Raw genomic sequence first — 18,870 nt, 5'->3', positions numbered from 1 at the left:
CTGAAAACCACTAGTTCTGACCCTCCAACATCCAGCCCCACATAGCCTCATCAGCTTAAGATGGAATGATTTTAGGCTTAGAGTTCAAAGTGAAACATAATCTTTTCTTCACCAGTTTTTGTTCTTTAATTAATGAATGTTACTTAACCTATGTCTCCATTTTTCTGTCTCTAAAATGGGTGCAATTGTACCAACTTTGCAAAAATTGTAAGGTTTAAATGTTAGGTATGTAAAAACCGCCTAGCACAGGGTAGTTGCTCAAAAAGTAGTACTGTCTCTTTAGCATCATGAAATTCAGTAGCTGGAACTCTACTTGTACAAGAGGAGAACTTGGGGTTTTTGGATTATATTCACTTAGCAACTAAATTTTATTTTGTAATTTCTCCATGAAATGTCTCTAAGTATACTCCACAAGAAAAAGTATAATTATATATACCAGTGGTCCTCATTATCTGAATAATCAGGAAATGGGGGGGAAAAACACACTAAAAAGTGAAGCCACAAAAAACTGGAACCATGTTTCATGGCAAATAGTGAGAAAAAAAATCACCTAATTGAAATTTGTCTTGAAAAACTAAATAAATTATGAAAATAAGTCTATTAATACCTCTGTTCTATAAAATTTGTTAGTTTTTAAAAATGAATTGGCAGTCAGTTCTTTCAGCAAAATTATACATTCATATTACTTTACATCATTTATTTTGTGTTTGAATTTACAGTATATAATCAAAGAGAGTCATTTTTGGAGAAAAAAAAAAGTCTTTGGACTTTATCAACTTACCCAAAGACCTGTCTTTATCATTAGATAGTCAGATGATACTCTTAAGAAGTATCTGTCACAGCTCCATCTTTGTTGGCATCTTTCTGAAGTTATTTTATTGCTTCAAATTTTCTCGTGGCCTGGTGTGTGTTTCACTTATTCAGCATCACTTTCTCTGACCTCGTGAATCCTGTATCTCTCACAAGCTTTGCAATTTCACTTCCAACCTACTTGCAATGTGTTTGTGTTGCATCAAAGGAAGGCTTAAAACCTCCCACAACCAGCAAGGTTCCAAACATGTTGATTTAATGAATACAAAGAGATGATAATTGTAAGCAGGGATGTTTGAAGGAGTTGTCTTTTTAAAAAACAGCCAATTCATGAATATTTTCATGTCATGATGACTTTTATATCCCTATGCAACCTTGAAACTGTGGAAGGCTGGGGAATCAGGCCTTGCTGTGTGGAGTTACTGTCATCCTCTATGAAGAACTCCATCGATGCATTTAAGGTCCCACCCAGCATGATCATTTCTAGCGTGTTTGCTCACACCATCCCCCAGATTTTCCAGAACAGCCTTTCCATCCACATTTTTTGATCCTCTGCTTCCACATCATCAGTTCCTAATGACAAACTAGACATAGAAAAAAGAGGGAAAATCTTTCATACCATTTATCAGTATAATCAACTTTTAGCTATCTATAAAATTGGCCAGTAATGATTACGAAAGAATGATCCATTTTCTACTCCTAGGGGATGGATTCAGTTTGTGGACAAGAAAACAGAAAGAAATATGTGTGAGTGTTTTAAATTCCATCTGTGGAATCCTAATTTCCTAATCATCACTGACTTGCCTGCATCAAATAATTTTGCTTATCTAATTAACTGAAATAGTATAGTTCTTCTGTAATGAGAATAGTAATAAAAACAATAGCAACTAACCCTCTATTGAGCACTTACTTTGTTCCAGTCACTATTCTAAGGATTTTGCCTGTATTATCTTATTTAACCTTCGCCATACCCTCAGATTAAAATGTGCCTATTTTATAGATAAGGACAGTGAGTCCTTAAATGCCTCTTAAATGCTATGAGCAATAGGTGATGGAGTAGAAATCTCATAAGACTATGAGATGAATATGGATACTGTTGCCTGTTAAGGTACAAAGAAATAGAAAGATTATCAGTATGGCTCACCATAGAGGGAACATTGGAGACTGAGGAATCCGAGTGTTTTCTGACCCCAGGAATGGAGCAAATTTAAAGAATAACAGTGGAGAACCACATTTTTCCTCTGTTAAACCAGAGCTATCTAGAGGAACTCTACACTATTGACTTGAAGAGAACTGTAGTGGATAAGAACAAGGAAAATTCAAGGCTTATCGGTAGAAATGGAATGTTTGAAGTCAGAGAACTCATAGGAATGCTAGTTACCAAATACAGAATCAGATTAGCTGGAGGAGGAGGGAGCTGAAGAATGTCTATACTTCACTAGATAACAAGAGTGGAGTGAGCCAAGAACTCAGTTGGAGTTTGATGGAATGAAGCAGAGGGTTCAACTGAGGTTGAACTGAGCGTGAACTACATTCAGAGGCCTTGGCAGTGCCCTCTTTGATAAGATAATGATAACAAACATATGCAAATGAATTAAATAGTACAGCAACATGTGGTCCAGCTAGCCTCACCTTGGACTTTGAAAAGTTCCATAGGGGCTTAAGTCCCAGACAAACAATATAGCCAAGAGGGAAAGAATCTATGCTTAAAACGTTAGATTGAGTTTCCAGGTGTCATAGATTCTATTTTTTTTTTTTCGAGACGGAGTTTTGCAGTTGGTGCCCAGGCTAGAGTACAATGGTGTAATCTCAACTCACTGCAACTTCTACCTCCCAGGATCAAGCGATTCTCCTGCCTCAGTCTCCCAAGAAGCTGAGATTACAGGCATGCGCCACCATGCCCGGCTAATTTTGTATTTTTAGTAGAGACGGGGTTTCTCCATGTCGGTCAGGCTGGTCTCAAACTCCCAACCTCAGGTGATCCGCCTGTCTCGGCCTCCCAAAGTGCTGAGATTACAGGCATGAGCCACTGCACTGGGTCTTCTTCTATCTTTCTCACTGACTTGGTTGCATTCAGTGCCAGTAATTCCAGTGGTCACATATCCATGTTGCTTTCTTGCCTGTTCTACCAGTTGGCATTGCTCCCTGGAAGGGACTTGGTCTACGACTGGCAGAACTTCTTCTCCTAAGGCCTTGTGTAAGGTCACTGGGATCAACCATGGCCCTGATGATTGATATTGGCACCCCTTGCCATACCTTATCTGGGAAAGTGAGGCCCAGGAGAAGGGAAAGTGGGTGTAGAATAGATGTAAACACAAGTGTTTACTTTGAGAATCCAACGTGATTTAAGAATTGAGGATAAAGTAGGAAAACTAAGTATCCATTTTCCACAGCACCTAGAACAGTATTAGACACTGGTAAGGAGTTAAAAAAAAACCTCTCTTGGTTGATTTAATAGTTTGAAAATGGGAAATTTCTTAAACACACTACATTTAATGCATCTGAAAAAATAAGCATTTATTGTTAACTATTTATTTACTTATTTATTTTTGGAGACAGGGTCTTGCTTTGTCACCCAGGCCTGAGTGCAGTTGTGCTATCATAGCTCACTGCAGCCTCCAACTCCTGGGTTTACGCAATCCTCCTGCCTCAGCCTCTTAAGTAGCTGAGACTACAGGTGCCCTCCACCACACCAGACTAATTAAGAAAAAAAAAAAATTTGTGTGTGAAGACGAGGTCTTCCTATGTTTCCCAGACTGTCCATGAACGCCTGGCCTCAAGTGATCCTCACCTCAGCTTCCCAAAGTGCTGGGATTGTCAGAGGCGTTTGAACCAGAGTAACTCCATCTTGAATAGGGGCTGAGTAAAATGAGGCTGAGACCTGCTGGGCTGCATTCCCCAGAGGTTAAGGCATTCTTAGTCACAGGATGAGATAGGAGGTTGGCACAAAATACAAGTCATAACGACCTTGATAATAAAACAGGTTGCCGTAAAGAAGCCAGCCAAGACCCACCAAAACCAAGATGGTGATGAGAGTAACCTCTAGTCGTCCTCACTGCTACCCTCCCACCAGCGCCCCTGACAGTTTAGTTTGAGACACCAAGGCATGTCTGGAAGTTACCCTATATGGTCTGAAAAGGAGAGGCATGAATAATTCACCGTTTGTTTAGCATATAATCAAGAAATAACCATAAAAATGGGCAACCAGCAGCCCTTAGGGCTGCGCTATCTGTGGAGTAACCACTCTTTTTATTCCTTTACCTTCTTAATAAACTTGCTTTCACTTTACGGACTTGCCCTGAATTCTTTCTTTTGCAAGATGCAAGAACCCTCTCTTGGGGTCTAGATCAGGATTCCTTTCCTGTTAACAGGATTGTAGGTGTGAGCCACTGTGCCCAGCCAATTTTCAACATTTTATTGTTCAGATATTTGACATAGATGGAAGACTTTAACTGGATATTAGAAAATTATATCCAAGACATACGTGTTATTTGTACTACCACATCCTTTGCCTGCTTATAATGAAAATGAAACAGTCAGTGTTTATGAATGTCATGCAAATGAAGTCATTTGCACTAAGTGCTTTGATACAAACGTGCAGTCAACAGCCAATTTGAGGCCAAGTTGCTTTAATGTAAAAAATTTTTTTTCATTAATTTCATTTTCTTTATTACTTTTTTTTATATTTCTTTTTTTTTTTTTTTTTTTTTTTGAGACAGAGTCTCGCTCTGTCGCCCAGGCTGGAGTGCAGTGGCCGGATCTCAGCTCACTGCTGCAAGCTCCGCCTCCCGGGTTCCCGCCGTTCTCCTGCCTCAGCCTCCCGAGTAGCTGGGACTACAGGCGCCCGCCACCGCGCCCGGCTAGTTTTTTGTATTTTTTTAGTAGAGATGGGGTTTCACCGTATTAGCCAGGGTGGTCTCGATCTCCTGACCTCGTGATCCGCCCGTCTCGGCCTCCCAAAGTGCTGGGATTATAGGCTTGAACCACCGCGCCCGGCCAATTACTTTTTTTTATATTTCAATAAATTTTCAAAGTGTAGTGGACAGAACAATGCAGGAGACCTGTCTTCTACCCACCTGTGCCATTAGAAAGCTGTGTGACCATAGGCAAGTCACTGGGCCCTTCTAGATCTCTTTTTTCCTCATTTGTAGACCTATACAATGGTGAGAGATAATCCTTAATTTTTTAAATATAGTGTTCAGTGCCTTTTCCCAGTGAAAGAAAACGTGAAAAGAGTAATTGTTAAAAAGAGACATGTATAAAACATTTGGGTAAGACTAGAGTTTGAACATAAAATGAATCTCAAAAGAATCTGCCATCTGTATTGGTGGTCTCTCTTCCCCTTGGCTTCCTGCCTACTTTGTTGCCTCCATGCCCCAACCCCTATTTAATCTCATTTAGCTTATTTATTCATGCCATATGTCCATCTTCTTTTTACTTTCCCCAATTCCCTGTCTGGACCCTTTGGAACCATGAACCTTATTAATTTTTTTAGAATTAATTTTATGATATATCCCCAAGATGCCGTATGTCTTATGTTTATTTTTAAATAATTAGGCCATGATTTGTTTGGGAGTTAAGACTTTTTCTATAGTACTGGTACAAAAAATGTGGGATACCTTCTATGGCTAAGCCAAACTTGGCTTCTGATAGAAAGATCCCTCTGGCCAGGCATGGTGACTCATGCCTGTAATCCCTGCAATTTGGGAGGCTGAGGCAGGTGGATCATTTGAGGTCAGGAGTTTGAGACCAACCTGGCCAACATGGTGAAACACTGTCTCTACTAAAATTACAAAAATTAGCTGGGTGTGGTGGCGTGTGCCTGTAATCCCAACTACTTGGGAGGCTGAGACAGGATAATCACTTGAGCCTGTGAGGCAGAGGTTGCAGTGAGCCGAGATCGCACCACTGCATTCCAGTCTGGGTGGCAGAGTGAGACCCTGTCTCTATAAAAAAAGAAAAAGAAAGATCCCTCTTTGGTCACATGGTTTTATTCATTAATACTTTTCCATTCGTTCAAAATGTTCTTGAGTGTCTTCTTTATGCCAATCTCTGCGTTGAGCACCGTGGGTTATGGTGAACAAGCCAGAGGATCTCATCGGGAGATGCAGACGCATAGATAGATAATAATAGGAAGTTATGGTAAGTATATAGTGTCATTTGCTGGGGAATTTTTCACAGAGGAAGAGGCAGGTAGACAAGGTAGACAACCTAAACTTGAAATCAGGTGTAAGCTCAAAAGCTTCCTTAGGAGTTACTTCCTAAGTAACCCCTAAACTGAGTTTTTGAAAAGTTTAAAGGTTAAACAGGTGAATTAGTCAGGGTCAAGTCAGCATAAACAGAAACCATTATAAATATTTTAAACAGAGGAAAATTATAATAGAGAATTCGTTACTCCAATGCTGAAAGAGCTGAGACACCAAACTAAGCAAGATAAGGCAGTCTTGATACTAGCAAAAGCAGGGAAGCCACCAGCTCCCCTAGGACTGAAAGGACAAAGGGAAAAGGTCTATTACCACCCACAAGGTAGGGCCACTAGCAAAGCTGGAATGATGTTCAGCTGCTGAACAGTTATAGGAGCTGATGACATAGAAGACACTACCTGTGGCAGGGCAAGTATGTATGTGTATGTGAGAAAGAGAGACAGAGAAAGACTAAGTCCCTTCTCCAAGCCCTCCAGTCTTCTGATTGAGTCTGCCATTGGCCAGATTTACCTGGAAACCAGTCAGTTGGCAAAGGAGCCTAGGAAATATCGTTTCCTGAGAGAATATATCTGAGAGTAAATAGGCAAATGTTCACACCATTCATAGGCAAATGAAAAGCCAAAGGTTGGGTATTGGATGGCTCGGTGTGATCATGAGAGAAGGAGGATGTATACAGAGGCATCAGCATAAGCCAAAGCACCAGGACAAGAAACAGCATGAGATATGCACAGAATCTCAGTCTGTGTCATCAAGTTTCCAGTATGAGTCAGAGATGGATAGGAGCTGAATGTAGGCAGGCACCCAACATGAGAGGCTTCATGTGACTTAACGGAGTTGCTGGCCATCTTCCCTGTAGGCAGTGGGAAAGTTCCGAAAGGTTTTCAACAGAGAAGTGGCAAGCCCATATTTGTATTTTAGGTCACTTTGACAGTTGTGTAGACTCCCAGAATGATTTTGAAGAAGCAAAAATATGATTTATTTGCCTTCGTCTTGTCCTCCTCAGATTCATTCAAGTAAGAAACAATGAGAAGCAGCAGTAAGAAAATGGTAGGAAGGATGGAAAGCATAAAAATGATAGGAAAGATAGATGTACGGGTGAGGGAGAGGTAGGATCCAGGGATGGCACCCAAGTCTCTCACCTCAGCTGAGGATGGTGGTGTTGTCAAGTAAGGTTAAGTTTGAGTTGGGAGTCTAAGGGATATCAAGCAGAGTTATCCAGAAGCAGATGGGATCTGTACACATAGGTATTAGTAGGTGATTGAGAAGAGAAGTGGACCAAGACTTGACCATAGGGAGCAACAAATGTAAAGCCTTAAAAGAAAAAGAGAATATCAGACAGGTCCAGGTGTGATTGGATTTAGTGGTAGAAGATGATCTTGTTCTAGATCATTTTCAGAGGAAAAAGTAGTAGAAACTAAATTGTGCTGGGTTAGGAAGTAAAAGGAAGACAAGAAAGTAGCAATGGTAAATGTAGATGTGTCTTTTGAAGTTTGGATAAGACGAGAGAAAAGACGGGATGAAATGCAAAGTTGGGATGGGTTTCATTTGCAGGGTTGATGAGACTTGAGGATGTATGTAGTCGGGTTCGAAAAACCAGAGATGAATTTCTTTAGAGGATAGAGTAGAGATAGAGACTAAGGGGCTCAGGGCTGGAGTCAGGCCTGGAGACACTTGGGGGAATTTCCCACAACTGTTTGCCAAGGAACTGCACTTAGGCTGCAAAGACAGTGCATTTAGAATTCCAGTCTTGGCAAAGAAACCAGGTAGCACTTTCCTGTTTCAAGCAGAAAGCACCTGTATTACTGTGTGTGTGATTTTAGGAGATAAATAGTAGCAAAAACTAGCAGTTGTATAGCACTCTGCATCCTTCAAACTGGGCTCAGAGTTTCATTTGAATCCCATGATTGTCTCATAGCTGTGTGTGCATAAACTATATATATACACACACACAAACACATACACATATATAAGTGTATACATACACACATAGGTCTATATATATTTTATTGTCTCTGGGAAACTCCTTATTAGAAACCTGACACACAGCAAACAGGACTTGCCAAACCTTTCATAATTCATACATGATTTAACCCAAGTCTTCTGACTTTGGAGTTGTAGGGTCATCTTTAACAGACTTTGCCATTGCAATCAACAGACTGTCATTCTGATAGATTGGCCTAGAGAGTGGCAAGTATATAGGCACTGTCCCCTTCACTTTACTTCCTGATTCCCTAAGCCTTTCAGCCTCAGACAGTCCGGGGCCCCTCCTTTGGATCCCCTAGTGTTACAGGTAGTAAGCGGTTTTGCTGAGTACCATAGAGTCAGTTTTCCTTGACGGCAGTTTCTCCCCTCCCAGCCTCCTATGTTCTGGCCCCAGGCTTCCCCATATTCTGCCCACAAAACTTTCCTATCTGGGGCTCTTCCTTTCCACACACAAGAAAAGGTGCCTCTGGAGCCCTCGTACTTGCAGAATTTTTCGTCACGGCCTGATTTTAAAATTCTGTCATGGCCGGGCGCGGTGGCTCAAGCCTGTAATCCCAGCACTTTGGGAGGCCGAGACGGGCGGATCACGAGGTCAGGAGATCGAGACCATCCTGGCTAACACGGTGAAACCCTGTCTCTACTAAAAATACAAAAAACTAGCCGGGCGAGGTGGCGGCGCCTGTAGTCCCAGCTACTTGGGAGGCTGAGGCAGGAGAATGGCGTGAGCCCGGGAGGCGGAGCTTGCAGTGAGCTGAGATCTGGCCACTGCACTCCAGCCTGGGTGACAGAGCGAGACTCCGTCTCAAAAAAAAAAAAAAAAAAAAAAATTCTGTCATCCTTCTCTGCTACCAGATTTCCAGTTTTTGAACCTAGTATATCCAGAAATCACACATTTCTCCCCATTTCTACTCAAGCCTATGCCACACAAACCTGGTGGGACTCCTGACTCTGTCATGTACCAGCTGGAGCTAACTGAGCAAGCAACTCAGCCTTAGTGAACCTAATGATACCTTGCAGTTATTATAAGGATTTCAGGAGATAACTTATATGAAGGATCAAGCTTAGTGCCAGACTTAATAAGTCTTAGCTCCCTTCTCCCATCAGAGTGGCCTGGAGCTCTTATCCACATTTCCCAGCAGTTAGCACAGTAATATAATTAGCAACATTAGTATATCTAAAAGGCAATTACCATTTAATTGCTCTGGCCCCAGCCAGCCTGAAGTTTCTCTCCATTCACTTTTAATTTGGGGTTAGGAGTTTTTAGTCCTAGCCTGGCTGGTCACAAAATCACTGCCTTGGAGAGAATTGAAAATAGCTGTAGGCAGCCATTGATTACACAGTAAGAGATTTGGTAATTCCTTCCATTTTGTCCTATGTAACATATCAGTTTGTTCCTGGCCAGTGAACTAATCAGTTTCAAGCAGCATTTTTCTGAGAGTCAGTGAAGGATCATTTTTGGTCAGACCGGCTCTGATCTCAAGAAGGCAAGCACTCCCACAGATGCTCCACAATGATCTTCACTAAAATAAATTAGTGCTATTGTATGGATTCAGATGCAGAATCAAGTTTCAGCCATCCTTTCTTAGAAGACATTTATTTATATTACATACTCAATTTAAAGGAGCAAATGCCCTTCCCTCAGCCTGCGAAGTTTGTTTATCTTAGAGCTACTGTGAGAATATAATGCCCAAATGAAGGCAGTGTGTTTTATTTCTCCTCCTCTGACCCAATGTCGCATAAAGTAACAGCAGTCTCTAATCAAGAGGAACCCAATGTACTTTGAGATTTCCAATCAAAATCTTTAATATTCGAATGGCACATGTGCATTTGAGGAAACCTAGATTGCCTTAGGCCACACGGAAAGCATTTACATCTGAACCACTTTACATATGATTGCGAGCTAAAGCACATTCTAAATAACTTTTAGCAGTTTGAGATTTGGAAAACAGCCTGGCCCATATAAATTCTCCCTTAATTCTTTTTCTGTTAAATCTTATGCCAAAGTAAATGGAAGCTGTAGAGAACCTTTGAACTCAGTTCTCCAAGGGCCTCGGTGAAGTTGGATTGGCAGAGCCTATGTTAGGTTTTCAAAGGAAGATTTTTTTGTTCCCCCTTGAAGTGTCCACATCACAGTCACCTTCCTTGGCGAAGGATGCAGTCTTGCTTCCTGGACCTTCTTGGCTCTGGACCATGTATGTGCCTCTGAGAAATGGGCTTTCTGCTGTAAGGAACTCCTCGGGGGGACTCTTCAGGACCCCTGAGGTTGGCATCCAGGCTTCTTAGCTCCTTTGCTTCACGGTTCAGTCAGCTGCACTTTTCCTATTCTCTTTCCAAAAGAGTTATTGAATGCAAGAGCCCTGGGGTTCAATGCCACCCTTCCTGCCAGTTAGAGCAAGTGGCTTCACTTTTCCAAGCTTCACTTTTCTTTTCTGTGAACTGGAGATTAAAAATAGAATGGTATATTTCAAAATAGCTAGAAGAGAAAAATTGTTATGTTCCCAACACTAAGAAAAATTACATGTTTGAGTTGATGGATATCCCAGTTACCCCAATCTGATCGTTATACATTATACACAGGTATCAAAATATTACATGTTTCCAAAATATATACAACTCTTATATATCAACAAAAAAATCTGTATGCTCAAAAAATAATAGTATGGTGCACATGGATCCCACACTTCTCTGAACATTTTGCTCTTGTACTCATAGTCATGCAATTTATTACATTGGATTACTTATTTTATTGATATCAATTAATTATTAAAATATAAATATATTTTATATTTCTTATACATGTATGTATGTAACATAATGTAACATATATGACATGTATTATACTTTAGTGTGTTGTTACTGCCAAATCATATGCCTCTAGAAGGCTGGGACAATTGCACCCTGTGTACCATCCCTAGAAGCCAGGCCATGCTGAGCACACAACTGCTTCTTAATAAACAGCTAATTAAGTGCAGTCTTATGAAGGTACCTGTTTATCCTTCTGTTTCTTATCAACAGAAAGTCTTATTCATCAGTTAAGCAAATATTCACAAAAATTAACTTTGTTCCCCTCATATTTTAATGTGTGCTGTTTCTCTAGTCTAGATATAACCCTGAAGGAAAAAATGGCACATATTTTCTGTCCTTTTTATCCTAATGCAAAGGAACATACGACATGTTTGCTGATTGTTTGCACAGCTTCATATAAGCTGTTTTTGATTTTGTAAAATATGTTTTTCTAATTGCTCCTCATATGTATGTAGAAAGTCAGTATTATTTGCTATAAATTGCTACTATTTGTGTAAATTTGAGAAATAGCATCACTTAGACAATTTCTCAATTTATCATGCCAAAATTGAATCTCAAACTCAAGTGGGCTATATTCTGCCTGCTCTTTAGAGTTTTTCTTCACTACTCTACAGAGTTACTTCAGGCTTGGGGCTGGGCCTGGTGACTCATGCCTATAATCCTTGTGCCGTGGGAGGCTGAGGCAGGAGGATCACTTGAGACCAGGAGTTTGAGACCAGCCCGGGCCACATAGTGAGACCCCGTCTCTACAAAAAAATTAAAAATTGACTGAACGTGATGACATGCTCCTGTAGTCCCAGTGACTTGGGAGGCTGAAGTGGGAGGATCACTTGAGCCTAGGAGTTCAAGGTTGCAGTCAACTCTGATTAGATTTCTGTTATCCAACCTAGGTAACAGAGCAAGACCTTATCTCAAAAAAGAAAAAAAATTACTTCAGGTGGTCATCGTGCCTCTGCTTATACACTGCCAGTATAGGGGCTAATTACTGCTGAAAGAGCCTTTTTCCATTTCAAGCAAGTCATCTTGAGCTGGTGTACAGAATGCTTGAAGGTCTTCATGAGGTACAGAGTTGAAAACAACCATATTTATTACTGTCGTTGAAAGAGAAGGAAGAAGACAAATTGCCATTTAAAAACCTGTTTGACTTCTATATTATAAACTCAAAGAAACTCTTCTCAGTGTGTTATATGTTGGGTATACCAATTATAAATCATTAGAGGGAGACTGAGAGAAGTCAACAGGAATCTGCAATCTGACACGTGTGGAAAGGCAGTGACTGAGAACCGGTGGTTTGGGAATCAGTCCTACCTGGCTTTGATTCCTGTCATCATTAGTAGCTTTGAGCAATCTGCTTTACTCTCTGGTCTTCTATTTCTTCATCTGTGAAGTGAGAGTGATATTAAAGATTAAATCAGGTTGAAATTGTAAAGCAAAACACCAACACAGTGTCTGGCTCAAGTTGGGGTTAAATAAATAATAACCAACATTATTATTGTATTATTTTTTATTAGAACCACAGGGGTTTCTATTTGACTGATAGTGGATGTTTCTTAAAAAAAGTGTGTGAGGACTCTAAGTTGACTTAGTAGCAAATTAAAGGAAAGGGAGTTAATAGAAACTGTCAGCCCCCAGTCGCCACCTCCCCATAGTAGGGTTGTGCAGCCCAGCTTTCCCATCTGCATACACAGCCATAAACCTCTTATCTAACATGCAGCACTAGGAGTTGTTCATACCCTTACTGAAAGGGCTGACCAATACCAAATACTGATCACATCTTTATGTAAATAAAACATCAGCTAATTTCTTATTCTAATCTGTATTTTTTTGGTCAGGCCAATGTTGTGTTTCTAAAACAGCTCTCCTCCAAAAAAGCTGTGATTTGCAGCATTTGCCAATTTCCATAGTGTAAATACTCCCAGCATGGCCAATTGTAAGCTCTTAACATAAAGTCACTGAACACAGAGTTTGGAAGAGATGTGCACAGCTGTTCAAGTTGTTGCCACTCCATTACACCACTGGGCCAGGCTAAAGCTTATGTTTTGATAGTATAGGACAGGGTGATTGATGACAGCAAAACCTACAAGCAAATGCAGTCGAGGGAAAATAGTTTGTCCTAGAGTGGATCACTATACTATATACTTGGATTCATCCAGAAAGTGAGTTCATGCCAGATTACTTGAGCAATGTATTTCAAGGCCATCTTTCTGTTCTAGTTCTGTACTCTCCAGTCATACTTAGAAGAGAAATATTTCCCTAGCCTCTTGTGCTGTAGGAAGGAAAATCTCCCTAATCACTTCTCAATTGTTTGAATGTTTCCTTAACCGATAGTTTAGATATTTGCTCCTGGACATAATCCCCATGTTTATAAAGATGTCTTCTTTTTCTCCCTCCTCTTTCCCTTCCCCCACTCCCTCCCTTCTTCCTTCCTTCTTTATAACCACCCTTACTTCCTACAGAAGTATTTTTCACCATCTTCTGTATTTCTAACATCTCTACAAGATCATCAGAACAGGTAATAGTACTTCTGCTTTGCAAAATTGTAGAGAAACTAGAAAACTATTCTACTTGTATAAATCTCTATCATGTTATTACTCTCATTTTTAATTTGTCATTTTGTTATTTTGAAATCTTCATTGTTATTCAAACATCCCTTACTTTAACTTTCTTCCATGAGTGGAGTGGTGTACTTTCAACCTCTGGCTACTTTTCTTTTGTGTCACAAATTTAATTTTATTCTCTCCATCATGGTTTTTGAAAACTGTATTATACTGTATCTAGGAAATCATATTACTGTACTGTAAATACATTTCTGAGAACTTTTAATTAAGTGATGATACCTAGCACTTTCTCATCATAGTCAAGTCCCTGGAGATGACAAAATAGAATCCTTTTGGGAAGCAGTTCTGTTTTCAGCATCTCATCACTGGAGCAAGCAGAATTCTGTTACAGATTTTGAACTGTTAGGGTGATATCAGTTGATGATTTTGTCAACATAGTGGATCTATTTAAAAATCCAGATTGTCTCACTAAGGACCTCTTAAAAGTTTTCCAAAAGCCTAGTGACAAACAGAAGAGAAAAAGACATTTGAGATAACAGTTCAGCATTTACCATGAAGTCCTCTGCAGACATGCTTGAGATCATCACTTGTACCATCCTAATCTTCGTGAGCATCATTGGAAACTCATGTTTGTTTTATTCTACAAGAAGATGTATCACTGGGCATTTACAGACATCCTTTCTTCTAATTTTCAATCTTATTTTTGTCCACCTTATTAAAAACTTGGTGGTGAATGTTATGAAAATTGTTTACTCTTCTGGTATCATGTTGGGTTCAGCTGGCTGCAAAGTTCTGTGCTTTACATCAGCCCTGACAACTTCACTGGCCATCTGGTTCATGTTACACTTTGCATTGCTTTACCCCTGGAAGCTTTACCAAATTGCCCACCCCTTGGGTGAGAATCCAAGCCTGGACCAACAGAAGCATTCCTTGAAGGTGGTGAAGGTGGTTTCTGTACTTTGGGTGGCTGATGTGGTGTATATATCTCAGTTTTAATTCATACTAGAAAACCAGAATTCTCAAATGCAGGAGATGATACAGATCCCTTGTCTACTAACAGGATGTATATGGATTGCCCAAGTTGTCTTTGGAAACAAGCAGGTAGAGTTTTTCTATGGGAAAATTTTTTTGGTTCTGATTGATATTCTTCCTTTAGTTATTTTAGTCTTTGTCTGTTTCTGGATGTCTTTCCTCTTTTCAGAGAGAAAGAAGATGACATATGGTGACATCTGGATTGGAGATGATTATTCAGAAACTGAAATCCTTAGAGGGGCCAAGTTCAGTACTTTATTAATGTTGCTAATCACTCCACTTTGGATTTCTCACTTTATCTTAGTCTATTTCTTGAAAGACTTGGCAGCATGCAGCTTTATTCCAGCTGTTCTTACAGACCTCTCTTCAAGCTTCTCTGCTCTCAGTCCTTTCTTGCTTATGTTGGTTAATTACAAAATGAAGTTGGTGTCCTTCTGTGGTGCCAAAGAGGAAAAACCCACACCGCAGCCTACAAATGTTATTCTTTCTCCATATGCTTAATGGCAAAGAATTCAAGTTTAATCATTGGAAAACAGACCCTGTCACTGGAGGGTATAGCTTGAAGTTTTCATAGCGCTCATCAACAGTTTCTGAAAGGGCCTCTAGAAAACTGACTCCTCTTCAAAAATAGACTTCAGAGGAAACTGTGCAAGAAAATATATGAACATTAAGCTATTATATGTTAAAAAATAGTCATCACAACATTTGTTATTTAAGACAATACCAAGAGTTCTAGTGCAAAAATTATAAAGCAACTCAACAGTTTTCAGTCTGGAAATGAACTCAACATAAACAATATATTATTTACTCTGTACAAGATATTGTGTTTAAAAAACAACATATTGATGAAACTGAAGATAATACTTCCTAGATGAATTTTAAAGGTACACATAAATAATCTTATGTTGTTTTTGAAATACTTCCACACATATCAGAAGTGTGTTAGGTAGGTATGCAGTGTTCAGTTTTTGCACTTTTAGTAATAGTACCTCAGCTATCGTGGAAGCAGATTTTGTTAATCGTCTCTACCCTACATGTCTTTAGTAAAGTAGGGCTAAATGAAGCATTGGATTAAAGAATTAATACTTGCTAAGTTATACTCTATATGTATGTATAGATGTGTAAATATTTGGTTATCCAGACATTTAACTCACTCTCCTTGCTTAATCATCTAAATATATATTAAACTATACTCTTTTCTTCAGAAAAAAAGGGACATTTATTTTATAGGGAATTTCCTTTTGGTTATCAAATTGGTACATTTACAAATTGGAAGAACTTATAAAACCTTCATAATAATTTGATCTCTGGATTTGGAGCCAATAAAAATAAGCACATTGTAATTCTAATTACAAATATATGGCTGGGTTTTTCTTTTTCTCAATTAGCTGGGTTAGCTCTTTGGACTGCTTCTGATACAGTGAGTAATTATGTTCAGTATCTTCACATGTATTTATGTAAGCATTGATTTTTAAGCAAATTCTTAGTAGATTTTTGCTTTTTATTTTTTTCATTTTTCTTCTGTGTTAATAGACCTGGGATTTATTATACTGTCGTTCTAGTGAATAAATGTCCCTAAATTGAGAGCTCGGTTCTAAAAGGCAGCATTGAAAATTATAAAACTGGACCTCATTAACAGAAGACACTAAGAACATCTTTGTAGCCATGAAGTGCTATAGAGAAAGGAAATTTTAAAGTAGCCAAGACCCAAATTGTGTAAAGTTGTGTGTGCCAATGTCTGTCTCTTGTATAGCACAACAAATTGAAAAATAATAATAATAATAAAAAGACAGACCTAAGACCCTCTGAGATTGCTGGGTGGTCTTCATGGGAAATGCTTAATTGAGTCCACTGAGGCAGCTTAATCAAAAGGACACTAGGCGTGAATCCTGTATAATGAAGTTAACATCTGGATAGACGTGGCATGTGGGGAAGAGGTCACTATCTTTAATTAAGTGCAGATGTAGCCAAAGCTGAGAATAGCCACTAGCTTAGGTAGTGGTTCTAAAATGTGATTCTGGGACCAGCAGAATCAGCATCACCTGGGAACTTCTTACAAATGCAAATTATTGGGCACCACATTGACCTACTGAATCAGAAAGTCTGAGATTTGGACCCAGCAGTCTGTTTTAATAAGCCATCTGAGTGACTCTCATGCACTCTAAAGTTTGGGAATAACTCATCTAGGATTGCTCCAAAGTTTAATCCTCATGAATAATCAGAATGAAGCCAAGATAACTGACTGAAGATGTAGTCTTCAATGATCCCATGCATGCTGCTGTTGTGTCTGCTTCTCTTTAAAATGGCAATCAGGATTGTGATCTGTGTTCCATACATACTCAATAATAATTTTCAAGCACATCCACTGCAGAAATTAAGTAATCTTTGCAAAATCAAAAATAAAGCATAACCATTTCAGGTGTGCCAAAACTTTGGAACTTGGATTTGGATAGTTTCCTGTATATAACTAAGTAAGGGCTCCAGTTCCCAGATTATTCCATAGTTACCTTCCAGAAGCCAGTGCAAGACACAGTTGGTTGGCTTAAGCCCATGCTCAACTTCCCAGTGCTAGAAATGTTTTCTTTTTCTTTCCAGATATTTTCTTCTTGTTTGGAGCTCATTAGGTCATAGTTTTGTCCTTGTGGAGTTGATAAGTTTTCATTTACAACAAGGAACAAATCATATGTTCACTGAATGAACAATATTCCAGTTCTCTTTTAAAAATTAGTTGGATTTTAACTCTCTTGCTCCCTCTTTTCTCTCCCTTAACCTCCAATTTCACTCAAGTTCCTGGTGGGATTATGATGACATGTGATAGGGCAATTCAACAGAGATGGTCATGGCAGCACTCTGAAGAGGTGTAAAATTGTTCAGGACTGTCCTGAGGTCCTGGTTTAGTTTCACGGGTGTTTGTCAATGCCATCTCACTCTACACAAAATCTTTTGAGCTAGGAGGCCATCTAGTCTTCCTTCACAATGCAGGATTCTGATTCTTCTCTCAGAGGACTTCTATTTGAACAATTTCTTGCTGAGGTGGGTATGATTTCACAAAGCAGCCCATTCCATTAAAGCCCATTTGAAATACCATAATTACAAAGTGTTTACTGAGACTGATATCTCTGATATTTCCTCCAAGATTTACCCTTGAAGTTAAATCCTCCTTTTACCTGTGGGATCTTTAGATTCTTAGAGAGGAAAGCTTTTTTCTCTTCACCAAGTTAGGTATTTCCTTAGCTGTATTGCATAAAACAGTTTCTCAACCACTGGTTCTCTTGGCTTCCTTACTCTGTCTTGGTATATGCCAGATAACCTGTGGCTTTTCAAAGAAGTGACACCCAGAACTGAATACAATATATTTTTTCTTGTGTATGTGTATGCATGTGTGTTTACATGTATTTTTTCTATTATACATTATTTTATCTTTTTCTTCACAGCTCCTGTGAGCATGGATTCTTTCCTTCTTCCAAAAAGAATTTTAAATGTTCAACTCATTTTAAAATCACACACACAAGAGAGGGGTGGGATGGAGACAGATAGACAGACAGGGAGAGAGAGAGGGAGAGGGAAAGAGACAGAAAGAGAGACCAGATTTAAAGGTATGTAAAATATGTATATGTATATCTGCCCTAGGCTTAAAAACTAAGGTCTCTCCAAGCTCTCAAGTTCAGGTATATGTTAGTTTGTTCTCAATATTTGGATTTCAGAAACCATAAAATGACCCCCAAATCACTTGCAAGAATTTTAATGTATAAATTAAAGGGCAAAACTACAAAAAGACCAATCCTTGTAGGGATTTTTCAGTGAAATCCTGATCTCTAGAATCAAGTTTTCTAAAACGGTGCCTAAAACAGTGCCATCTTCCTTGCTTTTTTAGTAAGACATTAAAAGGGATGCTTATAATCCAATTTTCTTTGAAGGTGAAGTTGAAGATTTAAACCAACTGGCTATGGAATATGTTGTCTTATAGACTAGTTCAGGGAGATCTGTGGGTAAGGTGTGTTACAGACACAAAGTCTATACACGTTTTGTTAATGATGATGATGATGTCTACCATTTCTGTTTAATCTCTCCTGGAAAGAAGGGTAACTCATTTGGAGTTAGGTTCATGAACATCCAAGCAATACAATTCAGGGCTAAGAATGTCTGGAATTCTGACCTAGATGGTTCAAAGACATACTCATGATTCATAGCAGTCCAGGGCAAGTCAGAAGAGCACTAGACTGGTTAGCAGGAAATGATTTGTGTTAGCTGGCTTTGCCTCTACTTAGTAGTACATAACCTTAGACAGAATATTCCTGAGGTTTGCCATCTGTGAAATATAAAAGATATGATTGCAAATTACAAATTATGGTGCATACCTTCTGCCTCCATCACTGGTTGCAATAAATAAATTCAGCTAAAAAATGCTGAAGATGATTCTTAAAAATAAAATGTTTGACACAGAGATAGTGTTGCTTTACCATTGTTATTTTGGCAAG

General features: G+C 39.2%; 1 protein-coding gene and 1 pseudogene across 1 annotated transcript in view; both read left to right on the top strand.

Moving 5' to 3' along the window:
- The window catches only part of SNCAIP (synuclein alpha interacting protein), a 147,984-nt gene that overhangs the window by 48,411 nt on the left and 80,703 nt on the right, over positions 1 to 18,870 (top strand). The window lies entirely within an intron of this gene.
- Positions 13,913 to 14,893, top strand: LOC115896564 (annotated as a pseudogene).

Source organism: Rhinopithecus roxellana, chromosome 3 (genome assembly GCF_007565055.1).
Source record: "Rhinopithecus roxellana isolate Shanxi Qingling chromosome 3, ASM756505v1, whole genome shotgun sequence".
NCBI lineage: Eukaryota > Metazoa > Chordata > Mammalia > Primates > Cercopithecidae > Rhinopithecus > Rhinopithecus roxellana.
This window is presented reverse-complemented; position numbering and strand designations above follow the sequence as displayed.